This window comes from Nycticebus coucang, chromosome 14 (genome assembly GCF_027406575.1).
Source record: "Nycticebus coucang isolate mNycCou1 chromosome 14, mNycCou1.pri, whole genome shotgun sequence".
NCBI lineage: Eukaryota > Metazoa > Chordata > Mammalia > Primates > Lorisidae > Nycticebus > Nycticebus coucang.
The window spans coordinates 53,266,423-53,291,074 of NC_069793.1; positions in this window are offsets into that span (position 1 = coordinate 53,266,423).

A 24,652-nucleotide genomic window follows, 5' to 3' on the forward strand; every position below is an offset into this window, starting at 1 on the left:
AAAAGAGTTAGTTGTCTCCTTTAAGAGCCTGGTTTTGAATTAAAAAGAAAGCTCTTTAGTAAGAAGCAGCTTTGCTTCTGCCTCCCAGCAGCAGCAAGGGGATTATCGGCAAAGAGCCATATTGCATACTTAATTGCAATACCATTCCCAAAGCCAAAGTCTGGTCTGGGTTGAGGGGCCGACATGGGCCATCGTAGCTACTACTTCCAAGTTCTGCACAAGCTGTGGCTGAGAAAATAATGAGAGCCATTGCCGGAACAAGCTTCTCTGACACTTGGGAATAACAGAGGTGACACTGGTGCTGGCTTTGACTTCTGGCCTCTTAGAACCGCAGGCTTTGGACACCAAAAAAGAATTAGCTAAGGGAAATGGGGGAAACGTATGCAGGAAGGGGCAGGCCCTGGAGCTCCTGAGTTGTGCCGGTCACTGATCTGCCCAGATGCACAGTGGGCTTTGCCTACTGGGGAAATAAAATTCAGTGTTGCACTTGCCCTGACCATTTCCACTTCCATCTGTGGGCTGCTGAAGTGTTTAGTGATGTGCTTGTGCTAAAGGAGCAGAAGAAAGCGCTGGCACTTCCTGCAGGCACGTTTGTCATCCCTAGTGCCTGGTACACAGAAGACCCTTTGGAAATGTTTGATGAATGAGTTTCCCAGAGGCTGATGATCCATTTATTTTGAATCAAGAAATTAACATTCAGGAACTCTCTCAGGGTTGCTGGTGGTGTGTGATTGGTTGAGGGCCTGCACCACTTAAACGCCCTCCTCTCCAGCAGTGGAAAACTTTATCTCAAGCCTTTCAAGTAGAGATAGTCAAAGCTTAAATGGCTCAACAGCTCCTGCTGATGTATATCAGCGAATTAAAGCTTTTCAGAATCCCAGTGGAGCATCCATGGAAGGAAGGGTGATATCTTGCAAGGGTAGGTTTCTTGGGAGTGTTCAGAAACTTCCTAAGTAAAATAGGAAATAAACTGCCTAAAATAGCCAGCTCCTACTCCACACCATCAGAGAAGGGATCAAGTTTTACAGAAACTCAACCAAACCACAAATATCACCTCAAAGCCACATCCTTCCAGGACTCTCAGTTCAAAAGCCTCTAAACTGGAAAAGGGTGATCCAACATGGACCCTCCCCCAGCCCTGGCCTGGACCACCGTGGCCAGCTTCCTTCCACAATTGCCTTTCCTGGGCCCTTGCCCAAGCATCTTCCACACCATCACCAGAGGTGTGCTTCTAACTCACACATCTAGCCAGGTCAGTCTCCCTAATACCCCTAATGACTCCTCGTTGCCTTTGAGATAGAAAAGAAATTCCTCAACTTAGCATCAAAACTCTTTAAAATCTGGTCTCTATGCAGGCCAGCTATGCAGCCAATACTCACTAATAAAGCCATATCAGTGGCTAAAATACTGAAGGACTTCTCTACAAGCCAACACCCTTGCTCAGGTGTCTCTTGGTCAGAGCCTTGGTAGGGACAGCTCCACAAAGGCATTGGGCAGTGGATCTCCAGCAGGCAAATGTCGGCCTGGGGTCCCTGACACAGGCCAGCAGCTCCCAAAGGAGCCCTTGTGTGGGATCGACCACTTCTGCAGTGTACATGCTGGTGTGTAATGCAACATTTTGAGTATTACACCTACCTCAGTCAATTTCACTATTGTAAAGGTTTTCCATCCCCTTGTTCATTTATGTGATGAATAAAGCATACCTCAATGACCAAAGGAATGAATGATGTGGCCTAGGACCTGCTATCTTTCCAAGCCCTGTCATTTAGGAAGGAGGTCCAGGAGGACGTGGTGGGGGTTTGGAGGATACGCAATAGGGGTGCCATCTGCAGGGAGCACAGAGATATCACTCAGTGCCAGAAATGGTCACTCAAGAAGGATTTCTATAGGTGGAAATTGGCCAAGTTCTCAGTTATCCAAGTCCAGAAAGTAGACTTTATCAGTACACCTCAAAATCATCAGTCTTTCCAGAGGAAACTCACATAATCCAGGCTCAGAAGACGTTGGTGCAAAGTGAGGATGCAAACCTAGTGATTTGTAAGGGTGACTGGGATCCTGTTGTTTCTCATCCAGGTGTTTCCCCCATTTAGACTGTTTTCCTTCACAAGAGACAAAATCCTAATTCAAAATGACTTTGGCACAAAAAGAATTTCATGGCTTTCAAAGCTGAAAGTTCCAGGGAAGTAAGTCTGGCTTTAGTACAGCTGGATTCAGGGATCAAACGCTGTCATGAGGACTCAGCTTTTTCCTTCTTCCTGTCTTCTGCCTTGCTAACTTGGACTCCACATGATGGCACAACGCCTTTCACTTTGGGGATCCCACCCAGCCAGCTTTAAATCTGTCTGGCAAGAGTAAGAGGGGCTCTCCCGGAAGCTTCTGTCTCTCATCGACTCTATTGCAGTCACATAGCCATTCCTGAACCAATCCTTGAGGCCAGCAGAGGAATCTTAGGTTCTGATTGCCTGAGGCCTGGATCACATGTCCCTCCCCTAAGCCAAAAGTTGGTGCTTCCAAAGCACAAGGGCTGAGAATGGGAGGAAGAGAGACATTGAATTGAATACGGATTCCACAGTGCAAGAATAGATGCCAGGCACCAAATTCTACCAATGCTCATTAGTTACCCCACCATGCATTGAGATTACCCCATTATAATGTTGAGGATATCCCATTATAGTTGTGAGGATGCCAAAACATTTTTCTGAGACTTGGTTGCTATGCAGGAAGAATATTAGAAAGTGGGAGGGTTATTTCCGCTAACATCCAGGAAATGTCTTCACCCCCAAGCAGAAAACTTGTCTCTAGGCAGAGCTGGAAACAAGCTAACAGCCCTCATCTCTGCACCCCAGTTTCTTCCTGGACCCTATTCTTCCGCTGCTATGTTAAGTCTTTGCTCAGATGGGTGGACATCACTGAAGCTACCCCAGAACTGTGGGCGAGTTACTCTGCCCAGCCTTGCCCATGTTGTGCCCAGATCTTGAAATCCCCCACAAAGACCACCAAGGAGCCGAGTCTGATGCAAAAGCAAAAGGGCCGTTTATTGCAAGTTCAAACTTGGGCTCCCGGGGTCTCTGCTACAAGGGATCCGAGCCAGGAGCCCTGAGCTCTGGAGCAGGGGGTCTTATGGTCCTGCGCAGCGGGTGGGCGTGCACAGCTTGAAACAAAGGGGGCGCTTCTAGATTGGTCAGGTGGGGGGGTCCCTGATTGGTGGGCAGTTGTCTCATGATTTCAGGGAATTGCCTGGGCTTGCCTGGAAAGTTGAACTTACTGAGTGAAATGGTGGGGGGGAGCGAAACTTAACTCCTAAGATGGCGCTGGTCTTGTTCTTTCACCCACTCAATGCAGACTTTCTTGACTCCGTCTGACTCACCCGCATTGATTCATAAATAAAATATCTCCCCAGGCTCCTTCTACTTTTCTTAGTTCTGTCCTGTCACAACCCAGGTAGCAGCTTAACAAAATGGAGAAATGTAGAAATTTCTCTGCTTATGTCCCAGGGGGTGCAATGATAGAAAAGAGAGGGCAGTTTCACCTACCTGCCCTGAGATGAGCCCCTGGACTCTTCAATCACTGAAGCTGCCCTCTGAGCTTGGTCAAGTGAGGAACACTCTAGCCTTCCTCCAACCCACCAGGTAAATGTGTTGAGAGATTGCCCCTTCCGGGACAGCCAAAGACCTTTTCTTAGCCACTCCCAGGCAATGTCCTGCCATTTCCTCCTGTCCTTGGCCCATGAGCCCCCCCTCAGAGGCACTGCTCTGGTCACTCCCAGGCTGATAGGGTAATTCCTCTCAGCTGTGAGTGGGGGTCTGCATAGCAGTCTGTCCCTGAGTCCTGACATGCCTCCTATTTAGATGCAGTTGATGCTCAGATAAGACAAGATGAACAGCGAACAACATTGGGCCCAACGGGTGCCATTTGTTAGCATGCTCTAGATCAATGGCTTCCAAAATTAAAACATTCTGTATCTGTCAGATGTCCCCACCAGACATCGGAGGTACCTGCCGCAGAATGGCATTAGGGGGCAGGAAGGAGGGGAGATTTTCAGTCTGGAGGTGGCATTTTCCACCACAGCCCGAAGCAAGGCCCCCTCCCACTGCAGAGGCTCCCCAAATAAGCCAGAGGATGGGGAGAGGGACATCCAGATGCTGGCATTTCATAGCTGGAAGGGGGAGAGACACAGTCCCTGAGTTTCCCAGAAAATTGAGCACTTTCCTGGGCATGATACAGGCCTGAAACCTTTCGGCCTCCCTTCCCCACCTTGAGAAGCTGAGCTCACAATGGTGCAAACCCGTTTCCTGTTTTCCAGTGTCTTTTAGGATCTGTAGGGGTAGCCGGTGCCATCGATACCCCATCGCACCTCCAGCCCACCTGAGTTTCCCCAGGGCTGTGAGGACAGTTCTCAGCCCTCACCCCCAGTGGGTATCCCTCTTCTCTGCCCTCCTGGCATCCTGAGAGGCTGCTCTGAGTGTCTGGGCACAGCTGTGACTTGCAGAGGGGTAATACCCTGAGGTGGGGATGGCAGGGAGTGAATAAGTGCCCCCAGGCTCCTTACCCTCCAGTACCACAATTCCAAGTCAAGGGCTGCATGGTTTCCAGAAAGTCTCCAGGAAATTAACCCCCCTGCCCATGATGTGAACACATTCATTAATGCTCACTCTATTAGTTTTTCACCTTCCATGTTAACTTTTTTACTTGTGTTTCCTGGGATGACCTCCCAAATAAACACCCATGTGCCTGTTGTCTTCAAGAACACTCCTTTCTGTCACTCCACACAGCCCTTTCTCCCTCTGAGCCTCCTGTGTGATCAGAGCCCTTTGTGAGCAAAGGGTACAGAAGAGCGCAGGTGCACCCTGGCTTCTGGCCTCCGGCCACAAATCCCAGAGCACTGCAGTCCCTTTTGCCCCAGGCTTACCAGCCAACAGCCCACTCACAAGCTGGGGGAAGGAGGGGGTTTGCTGTTGATCCTCCTGGACTTGGTCCAGCTCAGGCACCTGTACAGGCACAAGCCACAGGAGTGGCAGAAAGAACACAGAGAGTACTCAGCTTCCAGCTCTCCCACTAACTACATGGCCCTGGGGGAAGACATTTGAGCACTCTGAACCTCAAGATTAGGAAATCTCCAAAATTAAGAGAGTACTCAGACCCTTCTCAAGGGGTTGTGGCCATCATCCAATGGGGGGATCTGTGTGAAACTCCCCATAAACACTTTCTCCATGGCTGACGTTCAGCAGGCCTCACCAGACCAGTGCCGTCTGCTGTTTACAGCTGCTGCTCGCTCGTTCTGATTGGCTGGCGCCTGTGCCATTTCTGTTATTAAATATTTCAAATATCACTTCTGCCTGGCATCACTGTTGCCTGTACATCTTGTATTCCATGCTTGGCAGCAGCTGGCTAACCTCTCTGAATGGCAGGATCACAGCTCATCTCTAAGGAGAATCACAGGGAAGGCCATGCTCCTCCAAACTCTCCCCTAGCCTGGCTGTGCAGAAAAAGAATATCCTAGCACCAGACCTGCAAGGCATCCTCCAGACAGATCGATCTCAAACACGTAAACACGGAGCACACTGGGCAAATATGCCACAAGGCTGGCTTCGAGGCCCAGCCCGTTGCTAACGAGCCAGTATTTCCCCCAGCTTAATTAAACATGTTTAAAGGGCTACGAGCTCTCCTCTGCCCATCCACAAAAAAGCCCTCCGCAGAACTCGGGTAATTAATCAGAGGGTTTAGGGAGGAGGGGCTGTGCTCTCGCTGGAGAAAAGCTGACTTTGGGTCAGGTCTAGGTGATTCATCTTGGAAGACTGGGGAAGGTAACCGGGAGAGAGGCCAGGAGGTACTCAGAGTTGAGCCCCAGAGACAGACACTCTCCCAAACTGTCCTAATAGGCAGTGGGGTAGGAAGGTGAGCAAAGGCCCTGTTTAGCGTCTGTTTGCATATTCATTGCCAACTGTGACTACTGTAAACTAAGCTCACCTATCATAGAAATCCATGACGGGACTGTCAGGCAATGATAAGACTCCTTCGTTCTGATTTTTGCTTTAAAGTGGAGATGAGGGGAAACCTGGCCCCTGTGATGCTTGCAATCAGTGGATTCCAGCTAAAACTAACCAGCGATTATACCCCCTCCACAGCCAGCTCTGCTCTGCATTGTGACTGCATAACCATCCTTCCTGCCAGTTGGGGCTGGCAGACAGGGCCCTGGATTAGTCTATTCATGGGGATAGAGAGATTCTGGGAGTTTTAGGTTTCTGTGCTACCGTGAGGTTGGGGGCAAGCTCCTCCATGCAAGGGAGCTATGTGAGGGAGGAAGCTAGGACAGACAGCATTGGCTCCAGGAGAGAGGATAGGAGGAGGGAGAGTTAACACCTATGGAGCACTTCCTGTCTGCAACTCTTCAGTTATAACTGTAAATTCTGGAAACTTCTGCCAGTACTCTATCACAAGATAGATGCATCTGGAATCTATCTTGGATGGACACCAATGCCCTCTGTGTTTTCACCCTGCTGCTGGATTCCCAGGGTCCACAGGCGTACAGCTCTACCTTATTTCCTACCTGGGAGGGGGAGCAGCTTTTCCTCTTCAGCATTAATTCTACTATATTTCCACATCCCACCATCACCAGATTGTGGATGCTGCCTCCTTTCTCTATAATAACAAAGCTCCCCACCCCAGAAGGTGGCAAGAAGAGGAAAAAAGAGAGTAAGTGACAAGAACCCCTGTGCCCCAGGCTCTGCATGCCTCGAGCCCTGCATACACGCCGTCATCTACTTCTCCAACTACCCTTGAGTAAAGCATCATCGTCCAAATGCAGTTTACAGCCGAGGAAACCAAGGCACAGGAGCATTGAGTGAACCCCTAATAAAGGCTGTGAGTCCTGGGGCCAAGAACCACGATTTGTCTCCCGCCTAAGCCTGGGCCCTTTCCCTAAGCCACTGCTTGTGTCCTTGGTCACAGCCCAGCAATCCACTGTTCTGTGTCTAATTAGGTGCAATGAACTCTGATTAATTTGGACCTTCTGGGCCAGAATGAAGAACTTGGTCCATAAAGACGGAGAGCCTTGCTGGAGGAGCTCAGGCATGAGTGAGGCTTGGGGCTAGACAGGGAACCTAGGCTCACAGACTGGGGCAGAGCATCAGCAAGGGGCCTGGAGCCCTGGAGACAAGACTCTGCTTCTAAGGGAGCAGACAGGAATGTGGATCAAGCATTGCCACTGGGGATTCAGGAGAGGGATCTGTGGTTGGTTAAGAAAGATTTGTCTGAGCGGTGCCTGTGTCTCAGTGAGTAGGGCACCAACCCCATATACCCAGGGTGGCATGTTCAAACCTGGCCCTGGCCAAACTGCAACAAAAATTAAAAAATAAAAAATAGCAGGGGGTTGTGGCAGGTGCCTATAGTCCCAGCTACTCAGGAGGCTGAGGCAAGAAAATCATCTAAGCCCAACAGCTGGAGGTTGCTGTGAGCTGTGATGCCACGCACTCTACCGTGTATGACAAAATGAGACTCTGTCTCAAAAAAGAAAGAAAGATTTGTCCATGTCCTAACCCCCAAAACTTGAGAATGTGAACTCATTTGGACAAAAAGTCTCTGCAGATGTAATTAAATTAAGACTATTGCTACCAATTGAATTTTTTATCCCCTCAAAAATTTATATTGACCCTCAGCCCCTTCTAATACCACATAGCAAATATTCCTGGTAAGAATTAGGGTCAAACCAGGAAACACCAGCAATGGCCTAATATGGAGGTGTGGCCTTTAGGGGGTGATTGAGGCATGAGGATTCTGCTGTCATAAGTGAGATTAGGTACCCTTAGGAAAGGCTGCAGGGAGAGAGTTCACCCCCTCTTTGCCTTTCTTCCTTCCACCCTGTGGGGACACAGCCTTTGTCCCCTCCAGAGGATGCAGCAGTCAGGTGCCGCCCTGGAGGCAGAGAGCACAGCCCTCACCGACACCGAATCTACCAGCTCATAGACCTTGTACTTCCCAGCCTTCAGAACTGTGGGGAAAAAAAAAAATTATTATTCGTAAATTACCCGCTTTGTGGTATTTTGTTACAGTAGCAAAAACAGGCTAAGACAGATGTTAAGATGAGATCATCCTGGATTACCTGAGCCAGCCCTAAAACCAATGAAGAGAAGAGAAAGGTGTGGGTCACACTGGGGAGAAGGTGATGCAATGGCAGAGGCAGAGGTTGGAGTGACACATCCACAAGCCAAGGGGCACGAAGCAGACCTCTGGCAGCCACCAGAGACTGGAAAAAAGGCTCTGTCCTCGGAGCCTCCAGAGGGAACCAGCCCCACCATCACTTGGGTTTGGATTTCTGGCCTCCAGGATGGTTAAAGAATAAATTTCTTTTGGGTTAAATCACCTGATTTGTGATGTTTGTTACAGAAGCCCTAGGAAGCCAGTAAGTTTTTCTGGTTTCCCAGGGCTATTCCTCTACTCCTGGCAAGAATTAGGGTCAAACCAGGAAAGGCCAGCAACAGCCTAGGACAGGGGCTGTATCTGGGTTAGTGACTAAGGCTCTCTTCCTGGGAATTGCCTGGGAATTGCCTTGAAATGATGGAAGCTCAGAACCCTCCCCCCCCAACTTGAGAGATTTGCTGAAGCTTCACACGCTCATTGAATCCTGATCAGAAAGAGACCAGGGTTGTGGTGATGAATGGTTTTGGTGCCTGCTGTTAAGTAGAGCTGGAAAAGGGAAGACATAGGCCAAAGACATGTGAAGCACCTGGGAGGGGTGGCCAGTAATGGTTGGCATTGAGAAAGGAGGGGCCACACATCTGACTCTTTCCTCCTGAAGCATCTGTGTCTTTGGAAAGATGGATATGAGGGCCAGCTATTGCCTCCTGGTCCTCACATTAGACTCAGCTTCTTGAACATATGACTGAGCCCAGACAGAAATTCTTACTGTGGCATCTTAGATCAGGAAAAGAGAAAAAACTGATGCCTGTCAGGGTTCTAGAGACAGCTGGGACCCTGAAAGACAAAGCATACACACCAAGTCCAAAGTCTCAAGGTGGAGAATTGAAGCCGGGATACACAGGTGCATTGTCTGTGAATGGGAAAAAGCAAAGGAGCTAGCGGGCCATGCCCAGAGCAAGAGAAGATGTGAATCAAGAATTGAGCTGGAGCCCACATTTAGCTGCAAAAGCTGATCCTGACTCTCATGTGACCCTCTCAGGACATCATCAGGGACCCCGAGGAGAAGCAACTGAATCCTTTACCCCAGGGAGCTGGCTTACCCTGAAGACTCATTAGAGTTTCAGATACAAATTTGTGTAGAACAGCAAAAATATATGCATTAGGAACAGAATCATATTAATATGTAAAAAAGGCCTGATGCAAATCGGAAGGTGGCATCTGGAAACTTTGATAAATGACCGTTAGGAACCTAGAATTCCATCTGAAAGCATGTAGCCAAATAGGGGACATGTGGGTTTCTCCAGAGGGTTCCTCTTTCCCAAGCTCTGCCCACACACAGCTCAAAACATCCTGTGAAATTATGCCAACATGCAATTGTGACTTGCACCTATAAAAAGGGCCAATTCTTTTCCCCTCTAAATTATATTATCCACAGCTGGCCAGGGTAAGCAGTAATAGACCCTCACTTAGTGCCATGAGAGGGAGAGTGAGTTCACCTTTCTACTACGTGCTAATTTAGCATAATGTAGCAGAAAGCCTTATAATTGGTCATATTTCCTCACCCAGACTTTGACTTCTAAGAACCAAAGACATGGTTGGGGGTTTGTGTGTGCCCAGCCAGACACACCAAGTTAGCTAAAGAGTATTCATTAAAGACTTTTTTTATTTTTTTATTGTTGGGGATTCATTGAGGGTACAATAAGCCAGGTTACACTGATTGCATTTGTTAGGTAAAGTCCCTCTTGCAATCATGTCTTGCCCCCATAAAGTGTGGCACACACCAAGGCCCCACCCCCTCCCTCCTTCCCTCTCTCTGCTTTTCCTTCCCCCCCCATGACCTTAATTGTCATTAATTGTCCTCATATCAAAATTGAGTACATAGGATTCATGCTTCTCCATTCTTGTGATGCTTTACTAAGAATAATGTCTTCCACGTCCATCCAGGTTAATACGAAGGATGTAAAGTCTCCATTTTTTTTAATGGCTGAATAGTATTCCATGGTATACATATACCACAGCTTGTTAATCCATTCCTGGGTTGGTGGGCATTTAGGCTGTTTCCACATTTTGGCGATTGTAAATTGAGCTGCAATAAACAGTCTAGTACAAGTGTCCTTATGATAAAAGGATTTCTTTCCTTCTGGGTAGTTGCCCAGTAATGGGATTGCAGGATCAAATGGGAGGTCTAGGTTGAGTGCTTTGAGGTTTCTCCATACTTCCTTCCAGAAAGGTTGTACTAGTTTGCAGTCCCACCAGCAGTGTAAAAGTGTTCCCTTCTCTCCACATCCACGCCAGCATCTGCAGTTTTGAGATTTTGTGATGTGGGCCATTCTCACTGGGGTTATCTCACGGGAAGGAGAAAACTAAAATAATATCCAAATCCACTATTCTGCCCTCTAGAAGAATAGCAGATTCATGTCTATAGCAGATGCCTATTTGATTTAGAAAATCCTGATCCTTTTGGCTGTGACAGGGAAGGCTCTGGGTTAGTCTGCATGTCAGAGATGGAGATCAAGGTAACTAAATTACTTAGCATGACAAAGCAATAGGAACTCTAGAGTGGTCCCTTTGTGGCCTAAGAGAAAAGAGTTTTGGGGAACAGGAGACAAACAGGAAGAGAGGGGATGGGAGGAGAGTTTGGAGAAAGAAGCCAGGGCCACACAATCTGGTGGCAGAACCTTGGGCCAAGCAGAGAGAGGCAGCAGTAACAGTGTCTAATTTTCCTATTCCTGTGATGAAATCCTTTCTTACCCAAAGGGACCCTTCTAGGAAAGAGTTACAGCTACACACCAGGCTTCTGCCTTAATTCTTCCTAAAAATTTGAGGAGCCAAAGTATCCAAGTTCCTGCAGTGGCTGCTCTCATTCCTGACGGAAGCCCCATGCGTTCCCTGCGCTCTCTCTGGCCTCATGAATCTTGGCAGAGGGCTGCTCTCCTATGGTGATGACGCCCAAATTAATTTAAGTCTTTTCAAGACATACTTGCTAATTAAAACGTGAAACAGTTTTTATCCCTTTAATTAAGATACAAGATGGAAAGCATAATTTAATTCGGTCCATTGAAAATATCAGCATTATTAGCTCCATAACTCACTTCCATTAAAGATGCCCATGTTAAACAATAGAGTATATATTTTTTTACTCCCACACTCGCTGGAGTTTCGCCTTGTGCACTGGGTCCTGAAACCACCGTGGGAGTTTGTCAACTGTAACCAATTGAAAAAGCGCTGAATAGAAGCTGGAGCCCTCAAGAACATTGGCTGAGGGACTATCCTCGAAGCAGACCCTAAGAAGGATTTGAGAACAAGTGCTCGTACAGTAGTACTTCTAGGAGAGTGAGGAAGAACGACGGGGATGAGACGAGTGTCAGCTGGGAGCAGTGTCAAATTCCCTGGGGCACAGTCAGAGACGAATGCGGGGAACAGAAATAGGAATAAGGGGACACTTCCAGAGTGAATTCAGCTAGTTCCTGTGGGACTTAGGTTTGTAGTGTAGGTTAGGCCAGGCATTCCTGGAGGACATGTTGACCAAAGCTCAGAACCCTCAAAACATATTGCCAGATGTCTGGCACCAGCAGCTCAGGGCTGACATTCCAGAGGTCCTGTTTGACCAGAGTCCAGGACCCTGTGCCTCCAGGTGCCTCAGATGGTTCAATTAATATCTTACGGCTGAGAACAGAATGCTTAGCAGCAAAAGATTACTATTGCCTGAGTCCTACCCAAGTATAGATGGGAATCACCAAAGCAAGTTAGGAAAGTTAAAGTTTACCCCCTTATTTGTTAAGTGTGTGTTGTGATCAAGCGATGTATTTGCATGATGGTTCCTCTTTTTTCCCCCTTCTTTTTTGTTTATGACTGTTAATGGTTGCTTGGGGTGCCCAGCTTTGAATTACTAAAATTAACTTTACGTTACATGTTGTCCACACATGATTTATGGTTTTCTACTGAATAAAGAGACCTCTAGGAGCATGGATCAGGGCTGCACTGGCCAGATGCTACTAGCAGTAGTGTATACCTCTCACAGACTCCCATTGGTAACTGAGTCTGTGTCTGTCCCACACGTAAGTCTGTGTCTATTCTTGCGTCAGCTGCTCTCAGTGCAGATCCCAGCAAAGGTTGTGGGGACCCAGGGCCCCAAAAGTTCAGTCCAAAAGGACCTTTCTCCCCTGGCACTGGAGCCCTGGCCTGGCACTGACCATGGAGAGCTGGGTGTGAAGTGCCAGCTTCCTCCAGCTGTCGATGTGACCTTGTACCAAGGGGGATAAGAGCTGGCTGGGAAACAGAAAGCGAATACAACATCCAAGGGGATTGGAGCAGGCACTGGTTGATTAGCAACGGTGCTGGGAAGGGAGCCCAGGAAAGGGGAAACGGTGCAGGAGAGACACTGAATACTGAGCTGAGTTGACAACTAAGGGAGACTGGAACCAGAGAAGTGGCTTCAGGAAGGAGGACGGGCCATTAGAAATCTGTGTCTGGGAGCCATAAGCTCTGGGGGAGAATCTTTTGCCACAAGTGCTGTGCACGTGTGGTTCCTCCTTCATCCATATGCGTTTATTGAACATCTACTGGGTGGCAGCCAAGGTGTTGTGCTTTGTACAATTCAGAAATGAGGAGCAAAATCTCTCTGTGTGCATTAGACTTTAACTCACCTTGTCTGCGGCAATGGTTTTCTTCCAGCCTGGTTCCTTCCCCACTTTCTGTCCCCTGAGCCCTGGCAGGAAGAGCCTGCCTTCTTTTTTCCTTCTTTCTCTGTGATTTCTATGACTTCTCTGAAGCACAGACTTCTCTGGGGGGAAGAAACAAACTTCATTTTCTGACTATTTTATGTGTATAATATATTTCGTCTCCCTTTGATTTTATCATAAAATTAGCTGCAAAACTACTGTCCACCATAGGCAAGTCCTTAACTGGACTTCAGCTTTTAAATCTATTTGGGGTACATTCTCCCTACCACGTCTGTACAGTCCCTCAGTCACACATCGACCTAGTTTTCCTTCCTGCCTCCCTCCCTCCCTTCCTTCCTTCCTACCTATTCATTCATTCATCTACTCATCCATCCACCCATTAATCATTCATTTACTGAGCAGTTCCTATGTCCCAGACACTGAGTTTGGCACTGGAGATGCTGAGATGAATAAGCACCGACCCATCACTAAAGGAGCTCATAATCTGGTGGGGGAAATGGAAATTCTTAAAATTGTTTCTATACAGAGTATGCAGAGATAAGGTGACATTCCGAAGGAGAGGATAATTAATTTTAGGGCATATAAGAAAGTGACATCAAAAAGATGACATTTGAACTGAGTTTCAAAGATAAATAAGAAGGGAAAAGTGCCATCCAGAGGAAATAGCCACTGCAGTGCCTGGAAGGCTGAAAATAACAGGGTGTGAAAAGAAAAAAAACAAATGTCAAGAAGCTCAGTATGATCGGAGCAAAGAAGGCACATATGAGAGGAATAGAAGGTAAGGGTAAAGGAGGGCTTAGAGAACTCCAAATGTCAGCCTAGATACCTGGACTTTTTTCTAGAAACCATAGGAAGCCATTGGAGGTAAGTCCAATGGAGGAAAAACATCTTTGTCTGCAGGGAATCAACAAGAAGGGGGTGAGATAGGAGGCCACAAGGCCAGTTAGGAGGTTGGCACAGTGGACCATGTGACAGATGAGATCTGGAGAAAAGGCATGGAGGGGTAGGGTGAGAGGGACACTGGAGGAGGGAGGAAGTCTCTCTACATGTCCAGAGCAAGATATCTGTCTCGATGGAGCCAGAATAAATAAATGCTTCTTGTGCTGTTGCCAAAGAGGTTGGTAAGGCCTGCTCAGGGCCCCGCTGTCTGCAGTCTGCTCTGGCAATCAAGAGAAGCAAGCCCCCTGCCAGCCTTCAGTGAACGACTCTCCCAGGGAAATCACTGTTGTCTGTACCAACAGCCTGCCTATGTCAGCATCAGGGCACATCAGCAAGGCTGTCAAACCAGGCTGGAACGAATGACAAAATAGCAGAAAACAGCCCTCAGTCCCTACATCTGAGGTGACCTGGCGTCCAGGTCTATGAGCCCAACTGGAAGATAGAGTCCAGCATGTGACAGATCACACATTTCATTTTTCTCAATATCACAGCCTTAGAATTCAACATTATTTTTCATCAATAGGCAAATCACTCATTAATTCCATTTTTCTTTTATTGATATTGAAAGGTTCCCATTGCTCCCTCTGGAGTGACAAATAGCCACAGAGCTGAGAAAACTTGAATTTCTAGGTTAAGGAAAAAAGTAATCAAGAATTCCTCCACGTGCTAATGAGAAGGAGGGATAAAATTTCTCCCATCCTCACTGACTTTAGGACAGTGATTTTTAAATGCGTATCTCATTCCATCTTCTCAGTAGCTCTGTGTGGTGAGTTTATGATACCAACTTAACAAATGAGAAAACTGAGGAGGAGAGCAAGATGGCGGCCGAGTAACAGCTTACTTGCATCTGGGCACCATGGGACCAGGGAGATAGGACTCCAGGCATCTCTGGCTGGTGGGATCTGCCTATCATCACCCCTGTGAGGATACAGAGAGTCAGCGAGAGACTTCTGGACCCCAAGAGGAGGACTAAACAGTGGAAAACGGGCAAGTGGTCGCGTGTGTTCAATCGGTCTAAACCAGACCGCAACTGTAAGTTCAGTAGCAGCGAGACTGCAAACCGGAAAGGCCTTACCTGTGAACTGTTTTGGTGTCCTTGGACTTGGCACTCAGTTGAGCTGCCTTGGGGAGAGCCTGAGCGGGAACGTGGAAAACTTTGGCTGCTGTCTAGGGCCCCAGTCTGAGCCGCTGAGCCAGATGGAGCTAATAGTGTTTGGCTATGGGCCACAGGGAGCCATTGTGAGTGATCTGCCCTCAGGGTCAAAGAGCTAGAATGGGGTGGGAGCTGGTAACCCAGGACCGAGTAGCCTAAGGGTGGGGTCTGAGCCACCTTGCAGCCCTAACCCTCAGGGGCAAAGTGAGACAGGTTTTGACAGCCTGGGTAAGTCGATAGCCACTTCAGCAGTGATTCCAGCAACAAGCACTTTCCTGGGAAGGCTTCTGCTCAGCAAGTTTACAAGTTCAAAGTGCCTTTTAAGTGTGCTGAAGAGAGATTTAGGGTGTCTACCTGCTGGGGTTTGAGAAATCAGCAGCCTCCAGTCGTATCAGAACTGTGATTAACATCTCATACCCCAGAAGACCACACGTTGCCCAGACAATATTCAACAACATATACATACTGCTTTGTTTTTGGTTGTGTTTTGTTTTGTTTTGTTTTGGTTGTTTTTTTGTTTATTTTGATGTTGTTGATGTTGTTTTGTTTTTTAAGTTCAACCTTTTCTGTACAGATCTTTTTTCTTTCTCAATTTTTCTAGTTTAATTATACTTTCCCATTGCTACCTTTTTTTAATAACTAGAACTTCATTTTCGCTACTGTTTCTACAGCTATTATTTGGGTTTTCACCCAATTTTATCCTATAAACTTTTCTGTTTGCTTGTTTTGGTTTGATTTATAGCACTTTTGTCTTTCCTCTTAACTTGGTGGAGGTGGGGTACTGTGTCTGATCAGGCTAGCAAAGAGCTGCTAACCTCAAGGGAACCACCCAACTGGGCACCCCCAGAAGGTGGTTTTTTTTTAAGGTTGTGTCAAAGTACCCTACCGTACACCTATATTGCTCTGACTCCCTCTTTCTGTGCCTCTCTTCTTTTTGTCAACATTCCTTTTACCAATCCCCTCTCCTTTCTCTATTTTTCTTTTCTTTTCACTCGGTCCTCCTTTCTTTCATCCCTTTCTGGCTCTTCAACCTTCTCAGCCATCTGGTCCTGTACCAAAAGGACTCATCTAACCCTTAGTCCACAGACACGAGAACTTAAAGAGCAAGAGGAAGTGAAAGGAAAATTAGGGCAAGGAAACAGATAAAAGAAATCACTCATGAGGAAGAATCAGCAGAAAACTCCAGGCAACATGAAGAACCAGTCCAGAACAACCCCGCCAAGGGACCATGAGGAAGATACTGCAGAGGATTCCACCTATAAAGATGTTAGGAATGACAGAAAGGGAATTTAGAATACACATGATGAAAACAATGAAAGAAATGATGGAAACAATGAAAGAAACTGCTAATAAAGTGGAAAATAACCAAAAGGAAATCCAAAAACAGAATCAAATAAGAGATGAACGATATGAAGAATATAAAAAGGATGTGGCAGAGCTGAAGGAACTGAAACAGTCAATTAGGGAACTTAAAGATGCAATGGAAAGTATCAGCAACAGGTTAGACCATGCAGGAGAAAGAATTTCAGAGGTAGAAGACAAAGTTCTTGAGATAACTCAGATAGTAAAAGAGGGAGAAAAGAAGAGAGAGAAAGCAGAACGTTCACTGTCAGAATTAGGGGACTTTATGAAGCATTCCAACATATGAGTTATAGGAATCCCAGAAGGTGAAGAAGAATGCCCCAGAGGAATGGAAGCCATACTAGAGAATATTATAAAAGAAAATTTCCCAAATATCACCAAAGATTCTGACACTCCTTTCAGAGGGATATCAGACCCCAGGTCACCTCAACTCTAACCGAGCTTCTCCAAGACACATTGTGATGAACCTGTCCAAAGTCAAGACAAAAGAAAAGATTCTGCAAGCTGCCAGCAGTAAGCGCCAGTTGACCTACAGGGGCAAATCCATCAGAGTGACCGCAGACTTCTCTAATGAAACGTTTCAAGCAAGAAGACAATGGTCATCTACCTTTAATCTACTTAAACAGAACAATTTCCAGCCCAGAATTCTGTACCCTGCTAAGCTAAGCTTCAAAATTGACGGAGAAATCAAATCATTTACGGATATACAAACATTGAGGAAATTCACCACAACAAGACCAGCTCTACAGGAAATACTTCAACCTGTTCTGCACACTGACCACCACAATGGATCAGCAGCAAAGTAAGAACTCAGAAATTAAAGGACAGAACCTAACCTCCACACTGATGCAAAAGATAAAACTAAGCAATGGACTGTCACAAAATAAGATAAATAGAATACTACCACACTTATCAATTATCTCAATAAATGTTAATGGCTTGAATTCCCCACTGAAGAGAAATAGATTGGCTGACTGGATTAAAAAACACAAGCCAGGGCGGCGCCTGTGGCTCAGTCGGTGGGGCGCTGGCCCCATATACTGAGGGTGGTGGGTTCAAGGCCGGCCCCAGCTGAATTGCAACCAAAAAATAGCTGGGCGTTGTGGCATGCGCCTGTAGTCCCAGCTACTCGGGAGGCTGAGGCAAGAGAATCGCTTAAGCCCAGGAGTTGGAGGTTGCTGTGAGCTGTGTGATGCCATGGCACTCTACTGAGGGCCATAAAGTGAGACTCTGTCTCTACAAAAAAAAAAAGAAAGAAAAACAAGCTATCCATTTGCTCTCTGCAAGAAATACACCTGGCTTCAAAAGACAAATTAAAGCTCCCAGTCAAGGGTTGGAAGACAATTTTTCAGGCAAATGGCATTCAGAAGAAAAGAGGAGTTGCAATCTTATGTTAAGATTCATGTGGATTTAAAGCAACTAAAGTCAAAAAAGACAAAGATGGTCACTTTCTATTGGTCAAGGGAAAAATACAACAAGAAGATGTTTCAATTCTAAATTTTTATGCACCCAATTTAAATGCTCCCAGATTCTTGAAACAGACCTTACTCAGTCTGAGCAATATGATATCTGGTAACACCATAATTACAGGGGACTTTAACACTCCTCTTACAGAGCTGGATAGATCCTCTAAACAGAAATTAAACAAGGATATAAAAGATTTAAATGAGAACCTAGAACAACTGTGCTTGGTAGACGCATATAGAACACTCCATCCCAAAGATAAAGAATATACATTCTTCTCATCACCCCATGGAACATTCTCCAAAATTGATCATATCCTTGGTCACAAACCAAATATCAACAGAATCAAAAGAATTGAAATTTTACCTTGTATCTTCTCAGACCATAAGGCACTAAAGGTGGAACTCAACTCTAACAAAAAAGCTCAACCCCACACGAAGGCATGGAAATTAAACAATCTTCTGTTGAATAACAGATGGGTGCAGGAAGAAATAAAACAGGAAATCATTAACTTCCTTGAGCATAACAACAATGAAGACACAAGCTACCAAAACCTGTGGGATACTGCAAAAGCAGTTTTGAGGGGAAAATTCATTGCTTTAGTTGCCTACATTCGAAAAACAGAAAGTGAGCGCATCAACAATCTCACAAGAGATCTTATGGAATTGGAAAAAGAAGAACAATCTAAGCCTAAATTCAGTAGAAGAAAAGAAATATCCAAAATCAAATAAGAGATCAATGAAATTGAAAACAAAAGAATCATTCAGAAAATTAATGAAACAAGGAGTTGGTTTTTTGAAAAAATTAATAAAATAGATAAACCATTGGCCAGGCTAACGACAAATAGAAAAGTAAAATCTCTAGTAACCTCAATCAGAAATGATAAAGGGGAAATAACAACTGATCCCACAGAGATACAAGAGATCATCTATGAATACTACCTGAAACTCTATGCCCAGAAATTTGACAATGTGAAGGAAATGGATCAATATTTGGAATCACACCCTTTCCCTAGACTGACCCAGGAAGAAATAGAGCTCCTGAACACACCAATTTCAAGCACTGAGATCAAAGAAACAGTAAAAAAATCTTCCAACCAAAAAATGCCCTGGTCCAGATGGCTTCACACCAGAATTCTACCAAACCTTCTTGGAAGAGCTTATTCCTGTACTGCAGAAATTATTCCAAAAAATTGAGGAAGAAGGAATCTTCCCCAAAACGTTCTATGAAGCAAACATCACCCTGATATCAAAACCAGGAAAAGACCCTAACAAAAAGGAGAATTTCAGACCAATCTCACTCATGAATATAGATGCAAAAATTCTCAACAAAATCCTAGCCAATAGATTACAGCTTATCATCAAAAAATTCATTCATCATGATCAAGTAGGCTTCATCCCAGGGATGCAAGGCTGGTTTAACATATGCAACTCCATAAACGTTACCACCCTATTAACAGAGGCAAAAATAAAGATCACATGATCCTCTCAATAGATGCAGAAAAAGCATTTGATAAAATCCAGCATCCTTTTCTAATTAGAACACTGAAGAGTATAGGCCTAGGTGGCACATTTCTAAAACTGATTGAAGCTATCTATGACAAACCCACAGCCAATATTTTACTGAATGGAGTAAAACTGAAATCTTTTCCTCTTAGAACTGGAACCAGACAAGGTTGTCCGCTGTCACCTTTACTATTCAACATGGTGCTGGAAGTTCTAGCCAATACAATTAGGCAAGATAAGGAAATAAAGGGAATCCAAATGGGAGCAGAGGAGGTCAAACTCTCCCTCTTTGCTGACGACATGATCTTATACTTAGAGAACCCCAAAGACTCAACCACAAGACTCCTAAAAGTCATCAAAAAATACAGTAATGTTTCAGGATATAAAATCAATGTCCACAAGTCAGTAGCCTTTGTATACACCAATAACAGTCAAGATGAGAAGCTAATTAAGGACACAACTCCCTTCACCATAGTTTCAAAGAAAATGAAATACCTAGGAATATACCTAACGAAGGAGGTGAAGGACCTCTATAAAGAAAACTATGAAATCCTCAGAAAGGAAATAGCAGAGGATATTAACAAATGGAAGAACATACCATGCTCATGGATGGGAAGATTCAACATTGTTAAAATGTCTATACTTCCCAAAGCAATCTACCTATTCAATGCCATTCCTATCAAAATACCAATATGGTACTTTCAAGATTTGGAAAAAATGATTCTGCGTTTTGTATGGAACCGGAAAAAAACCCGTATAGCTAAGGCAGTTCTTGGTAATAAAAATAGAGCTGGGGGCATCAGCATACCAGATTTTAGTCTGTACTACAAAGCCATAGTGGTCAAGACAGCATGGTACTGGCACAAAAACAGAGACATAGACACTTGGAATCGAATTGAAAACCAAGACATGAAACTAACATGTTACAACCACCTAATCTTTGATAAACCAAACAAGAACATACCTTGGGGGAAAGACTCCCTATTCAATAAATGGTGTTGAGAGAACTGGATGTCTACACGTAAAAGACTGAAACTAGACCTACACCTTTCCCCACTCACAAAAATTGATTCAAAATGGATAAAGGACTTAAATTTAAGGCATGAAACAATAAAAATCCTCCAAGAAAGCATAGGAAAAACACTGGAAGATATTGGCCTGGGGAAAGACTTCATGAAGAAGACTGCCGTGGCAATTGCAACAACAACAAAAATAAACAAATGAGACTTCATTAAACTGAAAAGCTTCTGTACAGCTAAGGAGACAACAACCAAAGCAAAGAGACAACCTACACAATGGGAAAGGATATTTGCATATTTTCAATCAGACAAAAGCTTGATAACTAGGATCTATAGAGAACTCAAATTAATCCATGTGAAAAAAGCCAACAATCCCATATATCAATGGGCAAGAGACATGAATAGAACCTTCTCTAAAGATGACAGACGAATGGCTAACAAACACACAAAAAAATGTTCATCATCTCTATATATTAGAGAAATGCAAATCAAAACAACCCTGAGATATCATCTAACCCCAGTAAGAATGGCCCACATCACAAAATCTCAAAACTACAGATGCTGGCATGGATGTGGAGAGAAGGGAACACTTTTACACTGCTGGTGGGACTGCAAATTAGTACAACCTTTCTGGAAGGAAGTATGGAGAAACCTCAAAGCACTCAAGCTAGACCTCCCATTTGATCCTGCAATCCCATTACTGGGCATCTACCCAGAAGGAAAAAGATCCTTTTATCATAAAGACACTTGCATTAGACTGTTTACTGCAGCTCAATTTACAATCGCCAAAATGTGGAAACAGCCTAAATGCCCACCAACCCAAGAATGGATTAACAAGCTGTGGTATATGTATACCATGGAATACTATTCAGCTATTTAAAAAAATGGAGACTTTACATCCTTCGTATTAACCTGGATGGAAGTGGAAGACATTATTCTTAGTAAAGCATCACAAGAATGGAGAAGCATGAATCGTATGTACTCAATTTTGATATGAGGACAATTAATGATAATTAAGGTTATGGGGGGCAGAGGAAAAGCAGAAAGAGGGACGGAGGGAGGGGGGTGGGGCTTAGGTGTGTGTCACACTTCATGGGGGCAAGGCATGATTGCAAGAGGGACTTTGCCTAACAATTGCAGTCAATGTAACCTGGCTTATTGTACCCTCAATGAATCCACAACAATAAAAAATAAATAAATAAATAACACAAGTAAAAAAAAAATGAGGAAACTGAGGCATGAAGCGTTCAGGGCCCTTGTCCAGTGTCACTCAGCTGCTGGTTTGTGGAGCCCCAGTTTAAATCCACAGCTGCCTCGTTTTGAAGATCCTGTTTGTTTGACCGTATTATGTCGCCTCAGAGTGGCTGTGTGTGGATAGGTCAGAGTCTGAGAAACACCCATGCTTGGAGTGAAAAGACTTAAATCCTGGACCGCCTTAATAGTCTGTGACCTCAAACAAACCATGTTCTTTAAGTGAGCATTGATCAGTGTCCTCTCTGAAATGAGGGGGGTAGATTGGATTGTACAGCCCCACAGTTTTGGGCTTATAATACAAGCAAGAGAAAGGACTCCTGTCAAATGAGCATTGAACTTTGTTTCATGTTGGAATGTCACTTTGAGTGTGTTATAAAAATAAAACAGAACCTGGATTATGAGTTTGCAATTGAGCCCATCACTGCACAGTCTGGTCTTGTGTCCTTTGACTCAACTAAGCAAACTAACACTTGTACAGGGTCTACCGCATGCCTGACAGCATACTGGGTATATTCTCAACAACCTGGGGAGGTATAAATGAGTAACTTGCCCATGCGGTACAGTTCCCCAATTTAGTTGTCCTGCCTCTTCAAACTCAGGGAATTGGTTGACTTTCCCCAAACTGTCTTCTGAGGAATGCTAGTTCTTAGATATAGAGAAATGTTATCAGACCAAAGCATTCTGTGTGCAGACAAGTTTGGGAAACACTATATTAAACAGGATAAACAAGTTTCTTTCTTCTGAGGCTCCTCTAAGACTATGCTGAGCTGATGCCTTTAGGAATCTTCAAGAAGGGAGAGAACTATCGGGGTTTCCCAAACTTCCTGGACAAGAGAATCATTTTCATGGAGCATCAAGCAAAATGAGTATTCCAGTGACCATGCTTTAAGGAGCATCAGACCATGGGCTTAAAATTTTGTATTATGCAGAGGCTAAGAGGCCACTGCCTGACACAAAGTCAGTGGTGTTCATTAAATGTTAACAAAAAGGGAAGCCAAGTTGTGCTCATAATGAGCAACCTCTCTGGCTAGCAAGTGACCCCGCAGGCTCCACCACCTCCCCTTGGGTGGGGAAAGAGCAGGTTGGGTCAGATGACCTCTGACATTCTGGGAGTGCATTTTCTGAAAAGGCTTTCACAGCTTTTAACTAAATGTCCTTTTTCTTCATTTGTGACATTTTGGAAAGATGAATCATTTGGCAAGGATGGATTCTCACCCCTCTTCTAAGTACACAAGCTTGTCAACAGGAGGTTTATTCAGTGAGTCTTTTGAGAATCCTACCTTGTCCACAATGACTGGCTGGTGTGTTTTATCCTGAGTCTGCAGGCACCCACCTCATTGTGGGATTCCACCAACAGCCTCTTGTGATATTTGCATGAGCTGATATTTTTAAAAGTTGAAGGGTTCTGCTTTTCTTCCCTAATTGTAGAACCAGGGCAGGAATATCCCAAGAATGAGAATTATGTTTGTGAAAATAGTGAGTTTGGGTTGTCATTTTCTCATTTGTCATTACAAAAATAAAAAGCATCTTAAAATGCCAGTGATTTTACAATTCTTGCAGGAGGGTGTGCTTACCTTTTAAAAAGTAATTAACTTGTAAAAGAAAAGTCTCTCTTTTTCCCTTTTCTCTTTTCATTTTCTAACCTTTAGATAACCTTAATTTTTTTCTTAGCATAAAAAGACAAATTATTATTATAAAATATTTGGAAAATGATTAGAGGTGGGAAGGAAGATGGCCAACTAGAGGCAGCTTTCACCAGAGACTCCTGTGCAGAGGGAGAGATACTGGACAGAAGTGGACTCAGTGAAGCCGAAGGTGGGGAGCTGAGCTTAGAAAGAAGATAGAGAAGTGCACATCATCTCTGCTGAGGCAAACTGTGACTCCAAGGAAGAGGATCCAAGAAAACAAATATCAGATACAAAGCCCATTGCTAAGACGATGAAAAACCCTTCCCCAAGCGGGAGGCTGGCTGTGGGCTCTCTGCAAGTGAGCAGGGAATAAAAGACCTTGCATTTTACCCCACAGGGTAAACGCCTCCTACTCCAGGGAGGTCCCAGTTGTGAGCCTAGGCCTCATCCAGGCTAGCATAAAATTGAACAAATATTTTTCCCTGCAATCCTGAACTCCCAGTTCACCCTTCCTGCCTCACCTGGCTGTCTGAATGTCTGCCCCTTGCAGAGCCCAGAGTGGTTGGTAATTCCCTGAGAGGGCTGGGCATCGTGTGGGCCACTGGGCAGCAGTGTGGAAACAGTGACTCCTGTGGAAGCAGGGGGGCTTTGGAGAGATGGATGCATGGCGACGGTGCACGGACACCCCTGTTCTGATTTTGGCAGTGAACTGTCTGACTCCATCGTTCACTGGTGGGAACCAGGCTCCAATGGTGTGAAGTTGCTGGTGGCAGTGCTCAGGGAAGGGGTGGGGGGGAACAGAGGCACTGACACCCCTAGTCTGTCTTTGGTGGGCACACTTTCCTGACTCTATTGCTCACCAGAGGGAAACAGGCTCTATTTCCTTGGGGTTGTGGGTTACAGTGTGTGGCAAGGGCAGAGACACTGAAGCCCCTGATCTGATTTTGGCAGGTGCACTATCCATCATTCACCAGAGGTATTCCATTGCTCACCAGAGGGAACCAGGCTCCAGCCCTCAGATTTTCAGGATGGAACTGCTTGTGGAGTCCTACTATTGGGCTGCTGGAGACCCTTTGAACTCTCCCTGTTGATCAGTGATTGCACTGCCCAGCACAATCAGATTAGAACTCTTGACCTAGGCTGCCCACCCAGGGACCCTCTGAGGTTGAGCAGTGGTTGTTTTATAGCAAGGAGGGACTAATTCTCCTTCTCCAGCTGTCACTTAGTGGAAGGCAGGGTGCCACAGTTGCTTGTATCTCTCGCCAGCTGAGATTATAGCCTAATACCACAATTCATAAGGATTCAGTAGAGGTGGCTAACTTCAAGACAGAGCCAGCTTGCACTATCTCGCTAAGCAGGTCCTCAGAGTCTCTGGCTATAGCTCTGAAAGGGACTTTTGTAAGACTATAGGGGAAAAGCCACAATCCTTAACAGACATTTACAGAACGTTTCATCCTAATAAAACTGAATACACATTCTTCTCAGCAGCCCATAATCATCCTCCAAAATT